The sequence below is a fragment of the Macadamia integrifolia genome, unplaced genomic scaffold, assembly GCF_013358625.1.
Source record: "Macadamia integrifolia cultivar HAES 741 unplaced genomic scaffold, SCU_Mint_v3 scaffold1374, whole genome shotgun sequence".
Classification (NCBI taxonomy): Eukaryota; Viridiplantae; Streptophyta; class Magnoliopsida; order Proteales; family Proteaceae; genus Macadamia; species Macadamia integrifolia.
The window spans coordinates 139,110-159,129 of record NW_024868181.1 but is presented as its reverse complement, the minus strand read 5'-3'; positions in this window follow the sequence as shown (position 1 = coordinate 159,129).

Here is a 20,020-nt window from a genome sequence, read left to right as displayed (position 1 = left end):
GAGTTGGAAGTTTCACATTTATTGTTAAGGTTTTCCATTAGTGTATATCATCTTTATCACCAACCAAGTTGTAGTGCTACCTTACACAAACCCATACTTGTATGTTCAGCTACCACTAATACTAATAAACCTATCTCTGCCTGGGCTACTTGCATTATTAACAATGGAAGATTTGTCTCATTATTTTCTGAATACATGATGACAGGAAAAACTTTTGAAGCCAGTGCTAGAGGATTTCTATATGGGTTGAAACGAGCATGCAATGATGGGTGGAATATAAGGGAGGTATGGAGCGATTCGGAGGAATTGCGTCACACACTTCTTGATAGCATTACAACAATATGGCCTTAGAGCGCAGTCCCTCTTTTTCTCAATGTTCATAATTTTGTATCTATACCAGTCTACATGCTCAGGCCTACAAACGAAGTAGTTCTACTCATGCGACTTGTTGCTACTAATATCATTACCAAAATCTCACACATAGACATCACTAATCTGAACATTGATGTACTTAGCCACATATATAATTATTGAATTTTCTTTTCTTCTGATAATAAAAAAATAAAAGTTGTAGTGCAAATGGTCTTCCAAATAATTGAATCCTTTGAAGTATGTACACATTAGAGAATTATTCACTTATCATGTTTTGTAATAACTACCGTTATATATTTCCTTCGTCACATGAGAAGTAAATCTCAAAAAACTACTCTCTCTCTCTCTCTCTCTCTCTCTCTCTCTCTCTCTAGCGCACGTGCATTTGCACGTCCACCTTTGCTAGTATATATTTATTTATTTTTAACGTACTCAACATTTTGCATTGTGGACAAGATGATGTGGTAGTCTCATTGTTGCATAAGTAGTTATAGTTCAAATTTGGTGGCCCACTCAATTGTATTGGCACCATATATATAGAGCTTATACCCTTGATCTTTCATTTTCAAGTAGTCCCATCTTCTCGTACAAATTTTCATAGCATTATAATGATAAGCATGTTTATGTTTACTTTCCTAACTCTATAGTTGCATGTTGTTCCCTATTCATTCCACAAAATTCAACTTAGTTGCTCTTCATTGCCCACATTTTTTTGTTTCCTCTTGTTCATATTGCACTTGCTTTGGAGTATGTGGTTTTTCCTTAAGTTTGTTGTTTGATCTTTGTCTTTGTTTCTCTGTTTTAGTGTGTTCGTATTGTGTGGTTCTTAAGTATTTACTTTGTGCATTTAAAATTTGTTTATTTTCTTTCCTTCGTCTGTTATCCTATTTCTTTTCACTTATTGTGGTTAAGTTTTCTACACATTGGGGACTACGCTCTAGGAGTGCTAGGAGAAATCTTGACTTAGGGCCCGTTTGATTTTGTTTTTAGGAACATGTTTTTCCGTTTTTCTATGCTCAGAAATGGAAAAACACCTCAAAAACCATTTAATTTTTCTATTTCGTTTCATTTTTTTTTCAAAATAGAAATTGAAATTTATGTCTATTTTTGTGTCTAGAAACAGGAATGATAAACAAGTTAGACTTAGGCTGCGTTTGGTAACGTTCTAGAAAAACGTTTCTAGAGTTTTTTCATTCTATGAGAATGAAAAACGGAATAAAGCGTTTGATGCATTTATTGTGTGTTTCATTTTTTTTTTTTTTTTAACAAAAAGTGGGGAAAAAAAAAGACATTTTGACACAGAAACTGGAATTTTTATTTTTTATACGAAACGTCGTTTCTGGACCATAAACATTACCAATCGTAGCCTTATTTTTCTATTTTGAGAAACAAGTGGGAGGGACAAAAATTATGAAAAATCCAATACATCACTCGACCTACCCCAACCCTAACTCATTGTTGAAACTTTTCACTATCCAGAAGTTAACCTTGCACAATATTGTCCTCTTTGGCCCTTGGGCCTCAAGGCTTTAAAATGTATTGTGCCATGTTAAGGAGGCTAGAGGTTCTTAACTAGCCCAGTAATATCTCCTTAGGCGATGTAGGACTAAAGTTTGCACACCCTCACCAATCTCCCAATCCTCCTGTTACTTGCTGTATTCTTAGTGGGAACACTTCACCGATTTCTCAAGCGGGTCTGGTATTTACCGTATTCTTAGTAAGGACACCTCAGCGATCTCTCAGGTGGGTCTGGTACTTGCCGTATTCTTAAGTGTCACAACTTCCCCCCCTTTCGGCATAGCGTCCCTGCTGTGGCCCCATACACTGTCGAGGTGTGCTTTGATACCATTTCTAATACCCCGGCCCCGTTAACCTTGCACAATATTGTCTTCTTTGCCCTTAGGCCTCAAGGCTTTAAAATGCGTTGTGCCATGTTAAGGAGGCTAGAGGTTATTAACTAACCCAAACACTAGGCGATTTGAGACTAAAGTTTGCACACCCTCACCGATCTTCCAAACCCCCTAGTACTTGCCATATTCTTGGTGGGGACATATAACCGATCTCCTAGGCGGGTCCAGCACTTGCCGTATTCTTGGGTCTCACAGTCATGCTCTCATTCGTGTATTGAACTCGACCACAATATTGAAAAATTTTCGGAAAACAGAAAAATCGAACACCTTTTTGCAATTCCATAAATCGTTTCTAAGCATAAAAATAGAAAAAATCATTTCTGTTGTTTGTAAACACAAAAATAGCAAAAACAAAATCAAACATACCCTTAAATATTTCTGTTAAGGGAAAACTCTTTTTTTTTTTTTAGACTCATGTTGTGGAGCCCTATTAAAATATTCTACCTCCGGCTCTCAAGAATTATAGATCGCATTTATTCCAAGTAGTGACTTAAGGGGCTTTAGTGGAGGCATATGGTGTTTTTGTAAAATTATCTATTTTATCCTCTGTTGAGGCAATAGGTTCATAGCTCACACTATAGCTAATCCACTGCGAATATTTTATCCTCTGTTGAGGTAATAGGTTCATAGCTCACACTATAGCTGATCCACAGCTTCGCAGTGAATGGTGCTTGGTTGGCCTTTATGCTCCCCCCTCCCCCCTCCCCCCTCCCCTTCTTTCCTTTTTCTCGTAGTGATAAATTCTCCTTTTGGAATGATCTATCTCTATTTTTAAGTTCTATTCATGTACTCGTTGTTCTTACCAAAGATTTTAATCAGATTCTGAATTCTTTTGAGAAGAGTGTAGGGATTGTGCTTAACTTCCATGACCCTGTGTCCTTGGCAGCCCGTTGAGTCTTTTGGGTTCATTGATGTCAAGCTTAAAGGGATAACTTTCACTTGATCTAGTAAGAAAAGTCACCAAAATTAATTAAGAAGTATCTAGATAAATGTTTGCCCAACCCATCTTGGGTGTCCTTGAGTCTTTTAAATATATATTTCATTTCCAAGCTGCTTGGATGAGAACTTTTTTTTTTTTTAAATAAATGGAATATGATTAAAGATGGCAATCTGGGTGGTGAATTAGCTAGTCTTATGCATTTCTTTCGAGCATGGAATATAGAGGTCTTTGGGAATATCTTTCAACTTAAAGTATTTCTTTTCAAAATATCTGATTTTGGTATTTCTTGCTCCCACTCTTGATGTTTTTGATTTAGCTTCGTGAGGTTTCCACCCATATTTTCTCGCTTCTTGAAGCTAAGGAATTGTTTTGCTTACGAAAGTATCAGATTTCCTTTTTAACCGACTGTGACAGAAAATAATTTTTTTTCATTATGGTGGCCAATAGGAGAACCAAACAAATTGCATTTCCAGTATTGTTCCTGTTGATGGTTTTAGGGTTTTGGATTTACCAGGTATTACTAATACATTTATCCAGCATCTTTCTCCTATCTTTATTACCTCCAATGCTTTAGATCCTACTTTCAGAGAGAGTATTTTTGAGTCTGTTATTACAGATTGTGATGATATGTTTCTTAGTTCTGTTCCTTCTAAGGAGGAAGTTATGGAGGCTGTGTTTAGCATTGGAGCTATAAAAGCTCCTAGGCTTGATAGAGTTCCTGCCATATTTTTTCCATAAATGTTGGAATACCGTTGGGCACATGATCCAAAAAAAGGGAATGTTAAGATAATAGATGATTTTAGACCTATTAGTTTGTGCATTGTCTCATAAAAACTAATCACCAAAGTTTTAGCAAACAAGCATAAGGATGTCTTGTAAAAAATTATATCTGCCTTCTAGGATGCTTTCTTGTAAGGAAGGCAGATTTCTATCAATATAACCATTGTCCATGTAATGTTTGATTTTTGATACAAAAATTTTTTCATACAAAAAAAAAAAAAAAAAAATGTTCGACTTTCTTAGACATCATAAAGGGAAGTGGGGATGGATGTTATGATAGACTAAAATGAGGGGTATTTAATAGGAATTTTTGAGTTCTTAGGTTAGCATTAGTGCAATGTGATTTCTGACCTTCGGTCTACTTGTTTCTTTTCTATTAAATTGCAGGGCTCAAGTTTCTTCTTTTTTTATTTTAGGAAAAATTACACCCCCCTCCTTTGTAGTTTTCCGAAATTACATGTGGATCCAAGGGTTTGAACGATTTACGCACCCCTCTTTGAAAGATTCTTACAATTAGGTCCAATCTGTTAGTCACCGTGAATTTGAAACTGTTAGTTGGTGACATCACCATTTTAATGCCGAAAATGCCCTTATAATAAAGTGAACTTACTAATACGCCTGTCACTTAAAATGAACAAAAGAGGAAATCCCTCTTTCACTTTGTTCTTCTTCAACCTTGGTCTTCAACACCATTCTTTTGCAACCTCAACTAGGTCAGAGAAGATAGAGAAGAACACCCCATAGAACCTGATTGAAACTTGCGAAGAACCTGATTGAAGATAGCGAACATTGTGAACCAAGTTGAAGTTAACTTGTGAACTCCACCGCAAGCAAAGCCTTCCCTAGAAACAAGATTCCTCAAAATGAGATCACTAATGGATGGATCAGAAAATGAGGAACTGTTAACAGAAACAATTGTGTTATTAACACTTGGAAGCAAATCCAACAATCAACGGGACCCAAATCAGAATTGGAAATAAGATCCTCTAATGGCACAAACATGATTTTTTCCTACAGCACTGTGGGAATAAGAGGTGTTTTAGAGTTTCACAGGGACGAGATTCGTATATGAAATGATGGAGTTCCAACAGTAGGGTTGAGAGGTATTGGCTTCAAGGCCACATATAAAACCTATCCCCTTGTGAGTGCAACTATGGGAGGTAGAGCACTGAAATAATCGGCATCAACGGTTAAGGAGATGTTCCTCTCCTAGCATACTACATCTTGTTTCCCACTCACATCAATAACATAGAAAAATTGTTCTTCTCCAAATGGGGCGGAGATTGAACCCATTGAACCAAACCCAACAGCTCCAGTATTCATCAATAGTAGTAGCAAAAATGAGAAGGAAGAACCGCAGAATCCCTTTTGGGTTATCGATGAGGGTTTGGGTATATGAGTATAAAAGGGTATAACAGTCCTCTCATATTAAGACTATTTCTACTAAAGGGGTAATGTGGTCTTTTGCTGTATAAAATTAACAACATTCTCACACCGTCAATGCTAAGGGAGGGGGCATAAATCATACCCTTGGATCCACATATAATTTCGACAAACTACAGGGGAGGGGGTGCAATTCTCCTTTTTTTTCTTAAACCTTCTAGGGGTATCCAATAAGGTCTTCTTAGTCTTTACCTTTTCATCTTAGCCATAGAAGGTTTGTCTAGACTTCTTAAGGTTCATAAAGAATTAAATCTCTTTCAAGGAATTCAGGGGGGCAGGGATGTTCATGAACTCTCTCACTTGTTTTTTTGCTGATGGTATTTTTTTTTTTTTTTTTTTTTCTTACCCCTGAATGATGTTCCATCGATTCAAGCTGTTTTAAATCTGTTCCAAGATCTTTCACGGCAACAATTCAATTTCTATAAGAGTAAGTGTAGACGTATTTTTAGTAAGGGTACCTCGGTGGTTAATAGAGATAGGGCCATCAAGGTTCTTGGGGTGAATCCTATAGGGGAGGGTTTCTGTTGCTTAGGGACCTCAATAGTGCCTAAGAAGTGAATGTTTTACATTTAAAATAATGTAGTAACTCAAAATAATGTAGTAACTCGTACTCGTGTCTAAGCAAAGCTGAGTCGTTAGAAAGTTCCTCTTCTTTCTCAAGATGGTAGAGTACTTTTAGTCAAAGCTATCTTAAACTCTATCCCAACTTATCCGATGTCTTGTTTCCATTTTCCTTATTTGATCTATGGTAAGTTGGATTATTTTAGTTCTCGGTTCTGAAGGGGTGAGGTCAATAACAATAAAAGGTGGACTCCTGTTTCTTCGAAGTTGTGTTGTTTACCCAAATATCTAGGGGTTTAGGTTTTTGGTATAGTCTTATTCATAACAAGGCCTTTCTAGTAAAATTGGCTTGAAAATTGCTTACAAACCCGATGAACATTGGTGCCAAGTGCTCTCTCATTTGGAAGTTAGGACCATTAGGAAAAGGGAATTTTATAATATTTATTTTCCTATTGTTAGGAAAAAAAATTTATTATTTATTTTTCTAATAAATTTTATCTTATCTATTATGATAAGATTAATTTTGGTTTAGTTGTTAGCTTTGAATAGGAAACACATTACTTAATTTGATGTTTCTAAAACACTAATTAATAGGGGGTTTTGATTGACCAAGAATACATGAGAGTAGCTAGCCAAAACAACGTGAAAAAAATGAGAGAATAGTTATCACGGTTCTCACCCTCTTCTAGAATCGCCTCTCCCATCTCTCTCTCTCTCTCTCTCTTTTTCTCGTTGAGTGATCAAGTATGATGATCATGGTTTTATGAAAACCCTAACTATTGTGGAGGAACTTGGATCCAAGGGAATGTAAAATTATACGTGTGAGAATGACTCACTGTGAAAGGGCTAAGATCGCGTGAATGCGTTGAACTTGTAGAGTTTTAAGAAACGATCGAAACTCTCGCATTAATTATTTGTTAAATGACCGACCCTACCAGTAAAACAATCTGAATCACTTTCGTAGATGTTGTATTTCAATGGTATCAGAGCCTCTCTACCGGTGGGAGGACCTTCAATTTATTTGATTTGACATATCACATTTGATCTTAAAATTTCATTAAAAAAAAAAAGTTGAACGTGGCAAGCCACCATATAATTGTGAAGAGTGTGTTACTGGTCATGGAACAATTGTCCTGTTCACGGAACGGTAAACACTGTTCACGTGAACAGTGTTAAAAATATATATATTTGATTGTTTTTATTTTCGTGGGCTCCTTTTGTCTTTTTCTTTTTTTAATTTTATATTATTTTTGTTTTGTCCTTTTCTCATTCAATGGGATCAGTCTTCCTCATCCACTGTCAGTTATTTAATGGGATTGTCGCGGCTGGATGGGAAGGAGGAGGAAGAGATGGTAGGGCTTTTGCAATCCCACTGGTAATTTGACTATTATGTCCTTCTTTTGTCAAGTCATGGGTTAGGCATTGCTTAAGCCCAACTGGTTTTATGAGGATGAGTTTTATTATGGGCTTTTGGGTTTATTATGGCTGAAATGGATTTATGATTTTAAATTGAAACAAAACAATTTTGTTGGCCTTGATTTTCTGTTTCAAGGTCCTTGCAAAGGGTTCTGCGGCTTGTGTCTATGTTATCTTTTTGTTCTTTTCTTAACATCTATTTTGCGTTCCACTCTATTGTCTTAGCTGAATTTTGTTGAAACTCATGTAGGGCCAAGGATTTTAAAGTTGTGGGATGGGTTACCAAATGGAGAGTATATATCCTAACCATTGCTGAGAGCCCAAATGAGTTTCATCTCATTTTCGAACTCTATTGTTGCTTTTGCTATTTAAATGTTTTAGTGAGCTTAAACCCATTGGACTACAAAAATAGTGTTGGGTTTGCAAAAGATTTTGGACCCAATTTTATGGTTTTAAATATTAAAAACAGCAATCTTTTCTAGAATTTCTGTTACAAATATTGTGGGGCCCATTCATTGTTTTTCTTTAATCTACTCTTTTACATTAAGATGTTTAATGTTTTGGATTTGTTTAAGTGTTTTAAGAATTAAAACTCATGTCAAACATATGAAGGTGGTGGGTCCTATTACTATGCCCACCCATTTCTATTTTATTCTTAAAATTTTACATTAAAGCGTTTAATGTTGTGTGGACTATAAGGGTAACATTTCATCTTATGAAATGATCTTTTTCACTAATTATAGTAAAATAGAGTGTAGATGTGTGAGGTGGATTGCACCATAGGTCGAGAATATTACATTGTACATAGAGCTCAAAATGGGCCAGTAACTTAAAGTGTTAAGTACCGTTTTTAGAAAACAGTGCCCATTAAGCTAATTTATATATTTATATATTTTTTTAGTTTCTTAAAACCTTAGTGGATCCATAGGCCCCTAAATCCGTATAATTAAATATGTTTTAATGATTAGTTTGAGGGGTCCAATAACTTCATGTACATGAGATGTACATATATGAAAAGAATTGTCAAAAGTTGACAATTTAAAATGTGATTTTGTAAATCTTAATTTTCACATAAATAAAATGAAATAATCAAATGCATGCATTCGTTAGTGGTTATGAGATTTAAAATGAATCATATTGATGGATTTTTATGTGGATGACATGTATATATGTGATTATGAAATTTGTCTCCTATTATCTGTTTACTCTCTCTCTCTCTCCTCATATCTTTTTTAAAAACCGATGTATTCCCCTTGGGCAACCCAATTGGTGGGTTAGTTTTTCAAGGTTTCTTTGACTAAATAAAATGTAAAATAGAATTAGGCTTTTATTTTATCATGTGATGATCGAGAGAAAAACGATGACGATGATCGTGAGACGATCGGAGAAGTTGATCAATGGTTGATTAGAGGTGTTGATCGCTTGGAGGAAGCGATCGAGATCAAGATTAAATTTTTTTATTTTATTATTTTCAATGTAATAATTATTTTTATGTAACTTACATTCACATTATCACTTAACTAAGTTGAGTGTGGGTAGCTAATAAGGCTATGTTACTCCTACCCATCTTGGAATCAATCTAACTTGCATAAGGTGCAAAGTCAATTTGACTCCGGATGCCATCCCATAACCACTATAATTGATAATTTACATGTGATGCTTATTTTAATTGTTTAATATAAATACTTGCTTTATTACATATAATGTAAAGATAGTTTATATACATACAGACAATGCATTGAATGTATGTCTATATGATTATTTATATATATGCATTCATGTTTCCTCATTATAAAGCAAGTGTGATATGAGAAATTTTAACTGGTGGGATTCTCATGACCTCCCGTGGTCGTTGAGGGTAGAGGTTTCATAGGTCAATTTTGGTAAATACCGATAGGATAATGCTTGTGATTGATCAGTAAACGGTTTATACTCATCTCCTATGTGATAAGTAAAGGACATGGTCAGTGAGAGGCATACTGCAATAGTAAACACTAGTTTATGATGTCATTACTCACTCTGAGATGATGGGTATACACTTGACCTGAGTATGTGTCAACCGATAGGAATGGATCTGGTACTCAGGTGGTCAAAATTTTTGAAAGTCTTTGTGATAGACAGAATCAGTCCAGTAAATCAACACGTGTACAATGAACTCCGATAGACTAAGTTGTGTATGTAAGGGTTGAATTATTTCAATTCACACCCCAAAGCTTTAAGAGAAGCTTAAGGTGTAAGAAATCGTTGATTGAGCTTCGCCCACTTGTATTCAATGGTATGGATCTGCAAATTAATTGTACATCATTGTCTATTTTACCATCACTAACCCACTAATTATAATAATATTGACCCCTTATCTAATCTAATTGTTTGGAATAGACAAGACTATTTACTCATATTTGTATTTAAGTAAAGTGTCTTATCTTATGAGATAATACTCTTTTCCTAGTTGACTCTGTGATACTCTTTATAAATTGTCAAGTGCTATAGACATGATGAGGATGCTAAATAAATGTTTGATGAGTAAACTAAATATGCTCATTGATCGTCAACTAAGGTCTATCATATTATTCAAGATAACTTACAGTTCTCCAATTCTTGACTATGTCATAATACTGATAGGTCATTCTATGAGATTGGAATCCCTTAAGTTAATCATGGATGCTGATTTCAATTTCTTAACCATGTCATCGACCATATCTAATGTAATTGGTGAAAACTTTTATTTATAAAAAGTTAGAGCAATAGTAATGGCGTTTGTAGTTTTCTCTTCATGTTTAATAAGCATTGAACATAAAGAAGAAATGCGTGGGTGTGACACATGTGTCAAGTACTATAAAAAGAATGATACAAAGAATTGTTAGCTTTATTTAATCACCTTATGAAAGTAACTGGATGAAATTTTTCATAAAACACTTGTCCTGTTTGAATATATTATGCTGGTATAACCGATCACCGCATGATATATATGGACTTCGTTTCCTCATACATATTTTCAAATGAATTGTATGATTTAAATATGATAAAAATATTTTCTGAAAATAGAAAATCATTTTTTAATCTGGACTAGAGTAGTTACCATGATATGGTAATGAAAAAATAATTAAAATTTATATGTGTGCTTTAGTTAACTTCACACTTTTATCGTTTGTTGTAAGGTTGTATAGAGTTGATAGAATTTATAAGTTGGGAGGGATAAACCTCTAAAATGTCTGAAGAAAAATCCTATGTCAACTTATAAGTCCTATTTATGAGGACATATGACCAATTCTTTTTCTAAAAGGTTGTATAGCTATTTGTGTTTGAGAATTAATTTATACTAATGTAGATCATCCAATAAATACTCTACCTAACAAAGGTATGAATATTAACTCTTGATTAGATCAAGTGAGAGTATTTATTAGATATTCTTTGGATTATCTAAAACGGTATAAGATCTCTAATTGAGATACCCAGAGACATCATATTGTATGATGTAGTAAAAAGATTGAATTTGACATTGTAAGACAGCTGTTTTATTAGCATTGTACTTTTAAAATAACAGTATTCATTTTGAATAAGTATCCATCTAGATTTATACCTAAGAATCCTTTTGAATAATAGAATGTACGAAAGCCTATTCTATAATTTCTTAAGGTATAGGGACCGTTTAGCTTAAATGCAAAGGCGATTAACAGATAAGATGAAATACAACAATCAATAGCACAGGGTTTATTAATCTTATTTGGTTGACTTTTCTTTAAGAGAATTATATTACATTGTGATATATTTTTTGGGGCATAAAATAGTTCTATGTGTATTAATTAAATTGATATTTATAACTTACATGTTTTGTGCAATATCCTTGAATGTCTCAATGTCGTAGGAGGATAATTTTACTATTTATTTACTATACCTTCCTTATAGAGGATAACTATGTAGAAAAGTTCTACAAATAAGTATAGTTCTTCAGAATCAAACAAACTTTTGTTGAGACTATATAGGATGTAAACAAAAAAGATAAAGATAATAGAAAATTGAGCTTTGGAATAGTCTCTTTTCATTATTACAAAGTCTGAATCTTTATAGATCCACTATAAGGTGTATGCCCATTGGATGTAAGTGGATCTGTATAAAGATAAAAGAAAAGGTTGAAAGAAATGAAAAATTCAAAGCATGATTATTGACGAATAGTATTCCCTCAGGGTTTCATTATTAACAGATGCACGCTGTGATAGTTACAGATTCAACTGTTAATATCTTGAAAAAGTATTGACATATAATAGCAAAGAGAAGAGTGCATGTCATTGAGATCTAATCGATCTCTTGAAAGTTTCTATTATCGAAAACATTCACCTTTAATCAAATAACAAATCCACTACAAGAAATGCTATTTTAGGCGACGACATTTGACGACGAAAATAATTCTACTGTCGCCTTAGATTATATATGGCGATAGTTGTAGACACCCAATTTTGTCACCCTCCTCTGGCTATGATGAAATATGGATCTTGGACGTGACTTTCAACTTCTGAATTCCAACCAACAGAGATGCTGATAGAAATATTCCCCTACCCAAAACCCTGAAAATCCCTACGTGGGAGATAGGAAGGTCTAATTTTGACTTTTCATATATGAAAGAAACTAGTCAAGATGACCATGCAAATAAATAGTGCTCAAAAATATGATTCTGACTATATATGATATGTCAAAATCGGGTCGAGGGTCTTCGACAATCATCCCCGAAAAATACGCCTTCCCACACATATGCCATGCACACGGACAGTCCCATTGGAAACCTGAAAAAAATCCATCACCTAACCCAAACACCCTAATAATTCATCCCCTACCTACCCAGATAACCCCGAAACACTCCCGGGTCTGAAACCCTAGGAATCCCCGTGCAGGAGGGAAGGGGTCCAATTTTGGTTTTTTATATATGAAGGAATCTTGTTAAGATGATCGTATAGATGGATAGTGCTTGAAAATATGATTATGATGATATATGGTACGTCAAAATCGGATCGATGAATCTCTTGTAACCTTCCCTGAAAAATCACATTTTTACCGCACACCCCTGCCGCACACTGTGCGTGGCCCGCCACACACTGTGCGCTACCCTATCGCACATTGTGCATGCCCCTATTTCACACTATGCAGGCTCCTGTCGCATGACGTACACACTGTGCATTCACACCCGTGCATGCACGCACACGTTGTATACCTTGCCCGCACACCTATGCATTTGTGCACCTATGACATCACCCGCACCCCCTGCCTAAACCTTCTCTCTCCCTCCGTTTGTTTGGAAACTTCCTTTTCAGGCAAAACTTTCTCTCTCCTCCTGCTTTTTTGAAAACTATATTTTCCGGCAAAACTTTATCTCTCCTCCTGCTTTTTCGAAAACGGACTTTTCTGGCAAAATTTTCTCCTCCCACTTTTCTGAAAACTACATTTTTTAGCAAAAATTTCTCTCTCCTCCCACTTTTTTGAAAACTGTCTTCTTTAGAAAAACCTTCTCTCTCCTCCTGTTTTTTTGAAAACTGTCTTTTTTGGTAAAACCTTCTCTCTCCTCCCGCTTTTCCAAAAATCACCTTTTTCCAAGCTAAAAATTCTCTCCTCCCATTTTTTCTAAAAACCCCTTTTTACCTACTGAACAATAGCACTCCCCATGCCTTCAACCTTCCATTTCTCCATTGGACAAATATCCTATCTCTTCACTTTAGGCAAGAGCCCCCCTTTCGTCCACTAGATAAAGGGATTCCCCCTCTCCTATTTGGTTGAAAAAAATTATAAATACCCCACTCCCATAGAAAAAACACACCAACAAACACTAGAATCCCTTTCAGAGTGAAATTTTCCTCCCCTCCCCTGCCTCTTGATTTTCTTTTGATCTTCGGAGCGATCTTCGTCAAGATCCAAGAACTCGTTCAAATCTTCAAAGTGTTCTTCGGGATCTTAAAGATTTTCAATCCAAATTCTTAGTTAGATTAAGTATTTTTTTATCAAAAATAGTATGTTCTTGAGCCACCTGCCTTGAGTGTTTTTGAGTGTTCTTGAGCTTTCTTGAACGTTCTTGAAATAGAAACCCCCATTTTGAGGTTCTTTGGGTCTACGAAGAGATCTTTGTTAAGATCTAAAACTCTGTTCGGATCTTTAAAGTGTTCTTCGGGACTTTGGAGTTCTTTAATCCATTTTTAGGTCAGCCCATTTGTTTTTAGAAATAGCTTTTCCTAGCTGAACCTCTGTCCGAATGTCATTGAAATATTTCTAGAAATAGCCATTCCCAGCAGAAGCTCTGCCGGAGTGCCACCTCATCCCAAGCCCAGAAATAGCCTTTCCTAGCCAAAGCTCTGTCCTAATCCAAATCCGAAAGCAATTGTTCCTAGTTGGAACTCTATCTGGATACCATCACAATCAACATCTCTCAAGAAAGGAAGTTAGAGGTCAAGACCATCTTCCCCTGAGCCGAGAGAAAACGAAAGACAATCCGAGCCAATACCAATCAGGGGCCACCCCTCTTGACCTGAAACAAGGGTCAAATTCAGGTATAATCTCTCTCCTTATTTAAGCATAATGTAGATATCTAGTAAGCCTTGTTTTAGTGTATATAATAGTTTGAATTCAATTAATGTATATATGTGTGATAACTTAGCCATACATGTGGAATAGTAATAATTGTGGAAAATGTTTGTTCTTAAGCATCTAGCAAGAAGACCGGTTGAACTGGGCAGATTGGGTGCTTAATACCTTTCCAACTCTGTAACCTAACACTTACCCTAAATCTCTGGACTAGACCAAATTTCGGGCATTTTTCTCAGGAATCAAGCCCACCCCTGGGTCTTAGGCCAATAACCCTAGGTGGTGACTCCAAACCCCATTTGTATAATCCCGATCCCCGAATTAGACCATCATCAAAACCTCCGTCTCAAATGATGAATTTTACACTCTTGTGAAAAAGTCCTCCACGTATCTCCAAGTAGCGATACTGTGATGTGGGGCCCGCAAGCGAAGCACACACGACTCAAACCCCTCCCCCTCACCATGAAGGTGAAGAGAGAGAGAGGAGAGAGGATGGAGATGCATAGCCCATCCACATCTCCGGCCGCAACCCTCACATTGGCGACTCCACTAGGGATAAATGTCAAGCTTCCAATACTAGATGCTACCTTTAAATGCAAGAACATTTTCCACCAAATTTGTTTGAAAACGTGTTTGGCTAACCCCATGTTTGTAATTGTATTCGCTAACCATATCACGCATTGTGCTCAAAGTGAAATCATTTGGCGAGGGACTCCTATCATGCCCGCACCCTCAGGGAGATCAGTGCATGTCATAGAGAGAGCTCTGAGAGCAAATGATACCCGCTTCCTGTATAAGAATGAAAGGTATCATCAAATGGGGATGATGTCTGTATTTGTGCTAGCACCCTCGGAGAGTGTGATACCCTATTTTCTAAACCCGGTCTAATTAATCGCATTGAGTTGGTTTTATCATATAAGAGCTAAACCTGAGAGAATCGAAATAGGTACCATATGGAATATGGTAGCAAGGGTGACCTTGAACTTAGGTTGGCCTAACACGACCGAGCGGATACCAAGGGTAATACGTGCATCCAAACCTTGTACTCATATGCACCACGAGGCCATGTACAAAAAGCAAAGGTACGTACTAGTATTGGTGGATGCCAATGTAATCTAATATTATGTGGGGGGTTTATACCCGCCTGAGATAACCCACCTAAGATTTAACCCACCTGAGATTTAGCCCACCTGAGATATACCCGCCTGAGATATACCCACCTAAGATTTAGCCCACCTAAGATAGCCCACCTGGGATTTAGAAGATATTTTGGGGGGACATTAGTTTTCTTTTCCCTCATTAATGTAGTTGGTCGGTGGGAGAGTAAAGAAGAGAGAAAGAAGAAGAAAGGAAAAGAGGAAGAAGAAGAAAGAAGAAGAAGGGGAAGTTGATCGTGGAGCTTCACCGAAGCTGGGTCTTGGTATTTCAAGCTTAGATTTATGATCAGTTCACCGAGATCTTTGATTTGAGGTAGGTATTGCACACATTCTAAGGATTCTTAGGAAAACCCCATCCTTAAACCCTCTTTTTTATTTTTGAGAAAGAACTCACTTGGATCTTGCTAATCCTACTTGGATAATCAAATCTAAGGTCTAATGGAAGATGTGGATAATGATTTTCAAGGATTTAGGAGTGTTGGTGAAGATCTAGAATATTTAAAGGCCCTTGAGCAAAAGAAGTGAAATTTGGGGTTTCTTTGGTGTTCTTGAAAAAGAGGTAAGAATCTTCCTTTTCTTTTGATTTGATCTTAGATTTATGTTGACGATACTTGATTGGACCTTAGATAAGTGATTTGAGTCACTGGATCGTCCCCAAATAAGTTCCTTAAGTTGGAGAAAAGTCGGGAATGTGTTGAAAAAATTTTTGTTTAAAGACTGGGGGGTATTTTTACCCCATTTGTCTTCTGGTTTTAGCCCACCTGAGTTTTCAGAACTCAGTTTTTAGACTCTAGAGTAACTGACAGGCTGAAATCGATGGGCTACATAGCCCACCTATCTTCTGGATTTAGCCCACCTAAGTTTCCAGAACTCAATTTTTAGACTCTGGAGTAACCGACGGTCTCAAACCGGTGGGCTACATAAATCACAGGTCTTCTGGTTTTAGCCCACTTGAATTTTTAAAACTCAGTTTTCAAGTTCTAGAGTAATTGGCGAGCTAAAACCGGTAGGCTACTTAGCCCACTGGTCTTTGGCTCTAGCCCACCTGTCTTTCTAGAATTCTCAAAATTGGTCCAAATTTGATAGGTAACCCCCATTTATGATTCTAAACCCAATTTTAGTGCTCAAACATGATGATTTTGACCCCCAAAAAATGAAATGATAAACCATTATGATTATGATAGGTTACACTCAATATACGCGCACCCACACATCGGATTTTTTTCATACCAGGTTCAAGCACAATGTACATATACAAGTAAGTGGGGAGTGGACTCTGATTTAATTTCAGAATATTATGCATTATTTAACATATGTTAGTCTAGCCATGTCATCATGTCACTTGTGTATAGATTAGATATCACATATGCCATATCACACATTTGAATGTGCATTTACATAATATGCTATGCTTTGTGTTATGATGGAGTATTCATTATGTCTTGGTGTATGTGATGGAGGAATTTCATTTGGACATGATATACATGCAAGATTTAGATGTAGTAGTCACCTTGAAAATAAGTGCATGGTGGCAGACATCCACAGAGATCACCCTAGAAGAGTGATACATGTCCCAGGTAAGTCACCGAAACCTGGACTCCATCTCTCCAAACTACCTCCACATTTGGAGTTCTCTACTGGTGTTCTCCTCCACCCTCATAAGAAGCTCTTGCTCCCTGGCCACACTCTCTCCGAGCTGACTGCTAAGCTCAGTCTGACTCTCTCTTAGGGACCTCAGCTCTAATAAGATATCCTGTAGGATAGGTGCCTCTCTAGTAGGTGGCGGAGCTGAAGTCTGTGTGCCAGAAGCACTAGACATGTCCAGGCCACTAGCTCTGGCTAATCTGGAACCGCTAGCTCCATGGAAAGCGGGATCTATCGCCTAGTGTTCAAGGGCACCTCCTCCAAAACCTCCTCCTCTCTGATCTCCTCCTGGTGTGGGAAGTGACTGTCGTCATCTCTGGTACGCTCATCCTCATCCATGGGCACACCCTCCTCCTGCTCTACATCCTTCTCCTCCTACTCCTTAGCCGCCTAAGGCTCTACCATCAAAAAACGCAAGTTCATCTGCCTCAAATCCCTGACAAAGAACTTGTCCCTTAGGACCGATCCCTCCTCCTCAGAAAGGTCGATTGTGAAATTCTTGAAGATGCGAGTAAGGGCTCTGCCATAGGGTAGGTTGGCATCCTTGGGGTGTAAGGCATGGTGATGCATAGACCTCAACATAAAGTGGGGAGGCACAGTCTAGGAACATTGCCCTCAAGGTCAGATAGCAGGCAAGCAGCTAGATAGGTGGGCATTAAACCTACCTGATTCCGGTGACCACTCCTAAGAGCTAGGTTGAACTGCACTAACCTAGCAAATACCCTACCCTCCAACTCGGATGCAGGCCTCGCTGGTGAACCACTAATCAGCTCGTAGATGTGCTCCTATATGTCTTGGCTCATCAATGGGCCTATGCCTCTGGTCCTAAAAGGACTGTAGTAGTGCATACCCTATGAGGAGATACTCATAATCTCTTCCAGTCTATCCATAGTGAGGATGATCTCTACACCCTTCACTATATTGACTATGATGAACTCTCCCTCCTCCTCTGTGGCGTCTAGGTTGTAGTAGAACCTCCTCACCAAATTTTTGTAGTATGGCCGGTCAATGTTGAGAATGGACTCCCAACCCAGGGCAGAAAACCTCTTCGAGGGGTGAATGCAAGAGAAGTGCCCCACATTCACCTGTCTCTCCAATATCACCGGTAGTGAATGGAAGTTACTCCATAATGATGCAGCTCTCGCACTATAGAAGACCGTCTCATCATAGTCGGATGAGTCCTCCCATTCCCTAGATGGTGATGGGCAGATGAACTAGACCCCACCTCTTTCTTCCTAGCCTTGGAAGTCTTTCTCTTCCTTGATGGATCTATAGACTCCTTGCCTCTTCTTGGGGGCATCCTGAAAATTTCAAAGAAAAGAGATAAGTATAGGAAGTAAAATAAGAAATCAAAGTATAAAGAATGTCAAGTTGAGACAAATAGTAGAAATGAAATCAAAGAGATGAATATAATGAGCTATAATAGCATATGGCAGAAAAGTTTTAGGAGATGTGATTTAAGCTAGTTTATTTCAAATCATCAAACCTGGATACCTAAATCGACTAAGTGAAAATACATGGATATGAAGGATTATGGTGATGAAAAGCACCAAGCAAATACGGGAGATGCAAAGTGATGAATAAGATAATGCATATGCCGATTGAGATATACAATGACCCGATTGAGATGTGGTCTTGATGCTTGAACAATCCAAGAATGTATACGATGAATACTTTCAAGAGAACAAGAGATACCATACTAGATTAAACAAGAGATAGCATATCCCTATTTGGGTTTAAAATAAGAAATTAAAGGAATCCAAACAAGTATACCAACCAAGTAGAGAAATTCAAATTTTAGGAATCTACCCAATGAAAGGTTTACATTCAAAGGAAGCAACTAATGATGAATCCAATACACTTAAAGACTCATGATTTAAATGTAAACAAAGAATTCAAGATATGGCTAGGTATAATTTTTCCTAACGTTGTTGCCCTCTTAATTTGGGCAAATTATACAAGGATTTAAGGCTATCATACCATCCAAAATTTGGGGCAAAATGCAAAGAAACGGTTGTTGGACATAAGAGAAGCCTACATTGCAATGTAAATAAGGGAAACTCATAATGTGGATGCTAAATTACCATGGATAAGAGAAAGGCACAACATAATCCCCCAAAATCACTGCTCAGGACATAAAATAGGGAGAAAGTCTCTCCAATGCTCCATTTCAGGGATTAAACTAATTAGAAACTTAAAGCTAAGCTCTACGATAGCATATGAATCATTTTTCATAGAGAGAATCAAAGGAAAAAACCAAAGCCCCAACCCCATTGGCAATTTTTCCATATGAAAGAGAGAGAACCCAAAAATTCTAAGAAATAAAGGGGTAGAACCTTACCTTGAAGATGGAGTGATAGAGGAGGCAAACTCGAGCGGATCGTTGCATTGATACGGTGAGTCGATTCATAAGGAATCACCCAAGGATTGCCCAAAGTTGCCTAAGTTCGAGTGAGAAGGAAAGAAGATAAATGGGCAGAAAAATATGGTTTAAAACCCCTTAAAACGTGGCCTCAGGTAACTTCGGCGGGCTGAAACTGGCGAGGTTCAGCCAGCCAAGCCCGTCAGTCTTTAGCTCATCGGTTTTGGCAGTAAGGGCCCGACTCCACGGCTGGGTCCCACATGGCCTGCATTGGTGGGTTTAATGGTCATTTTTAAAAATACTATGAATTTATATGGGAGATTTGGGCCGATACGTATAATGAAATACAAATTTTGAGTTAAATTGTTTTGTGCACGTTTCTTCGGTTGTTTTGGGATAGAAATGCACGAAGTTGCGAGCTAAGCTTTGAACAATTATGTAATAAGTTGTAATACTAATATATGCAAAATTTTTATCCAAATCAGGTACACTAGCGAGGGTACGCACTAGATCCGAGAGTGTCGCATGGGGTGCACCTCGAGATACTCTTCCCGTTGGTGGGCCGCCAATCAATAGGAGGCCTCAACCTATGGGGCAAGCATCTAACCCACAACCTCAAGAGATAATTGATCAAAATGTGGCTTATGACGGCCCACCCATAGCTACACTTCTTGATCCTCCACCAATACTTACCCCTGGTGATTTCGAGAACTTGATTCAATAATCAAATCAGAATATCCATTGGTAGATTCTCCAGCAACAGCAAGCATTTATGATTGCTATGCAACAACAGTAGTATGCTGCACTATCAGGTCATTCTCCTCGAGTAGATATTCCATAAGGTCCAGCTGGAGGTCCTGGTGTTGGAGCACAA